This window comes from Apium graveolens, chromosome 4, assembly GCF_009905375.1.
Source record: "Apium graveolens cultivar Ventura chromosome 4, ASM990537v1, whole genome shotgun sequence".
NCBI classification, from domain to species: domain Eukaryota; kingdom Viridiplantae; phylum Streptophyta; class Magnoliopsida; order Apiales; family Apiaceae; genus Apium; species Apium graveolens.
In genome coordinates, this window is record NC_133650.1 from 114,896,347 (window position 1) to 114,896,569 (window position 223).

A 223-nucleotide genomic window follows, 5' to 3' on the forward strand; every position below is an offset into this window, starting at 1 on the left:
AAAAAATTCATAAGTCAATATAAAATCATATAACACTCCAAAAATTACCATAAAATACCTTAATTATATATATTTTTTTATGTACATAATAAAATTAACATACTTGTACTTTACCACATATAAACATCCACATAACAACACCAATCATCAGATTATTCACCAAAATCACAATATAATCACATAATAATTTATTTATATATAAAAATAATAATATACAAATAAT